Source organism: Cyprinodon variegatus, unplaced genomic scaffold (genome assembly GCF_000732505.1).
Source record: "Cyprinodon variegatus isolate N-32 unplaced genomic scaffold, C_variegatus-1.0 Scaffold6, whole genome shotgun sequence".
Lineage (NCBI taxonomy): Eukaryota > Metazoa > Chordata > Actinopteri > Cyprinodontiformes > Cyprinodontidae > Cyprinodon > Cyprinodon variegatus.
The window spans coordinates 3,117,423-3,118,312 of NW_015150459.1; positions in this window are offsets into that span (position 1 = coordinate 3,117,423).

The window sequence follows — 890 nt, forward strand, 5'->3', positions numbered from 1 at the left end:
CAAGTCAAATTCCTTGTAAGTGCAAACCTACTTGGCAATAAACTTGATTCTGATTCTGATTCTGATTCTTTGGTAATCTCCCATTAAGTTCATTTTGACTCAAACGACAGATACGATCTGACATTACTAATATCCTTTAAGCTTGAAGCTTACCTTTGCAAAATATTTTGGGGTCTTTTGTTACAGATTGTTGTAACAATGCTATAATTTGTCATCGAATTTTCTCATGCGACCATTTCCAAGGAGGCTGGCTAAAGCCCTGTGGATCTTAAATTTCTGAATAATATGTGCAGCTGTATTTACCGGAACATCAAGCGGTTAAGAGATTGTCTTATGGCTTTTACCTTTTAACATGATTGTCTATAATTTTCTTTCTAATCTCAAACTCTTTCCTTTGCTTCCTCTGTTCCATGTTCAGTGTGGTATACACCATGTCACCAAACAGCAGAGTGACTACCTGTACCCAAATGTACATTTTTATTTAGCATCCATCCATCTGTTTTTCATATCTCTAAGTATGCACAAGTTGTCAATGCATCCAAATCTTTCTCTATCAGCCATCCAGCCATTGGAGAGCTCTCACAATATGGTTCTGAAAAAGTATACAAATGTAAAGGATAGGAACTCTGATCAATAAATCCTTCTCTCCTTCACAAATTAGCACTGGTTCTGAGCGGGCATGTCTGTCATGATTTTTTCTAGCTAGGTCAAGAGAGATATGGAGGATATTAGTTTTGAAGAATAGAAGAGTTCATGTTTAGGCTCAGCCTATTGCAGGCACTTTGGTCCCCTAACAGCAGTGTTTATTGCTGTGAACCCCTGAGGATGTTGGGGTTATTTACAGTCTCACAGAGGGAATAAAAGCTCAGACTCCACGCCATGGCTAAATA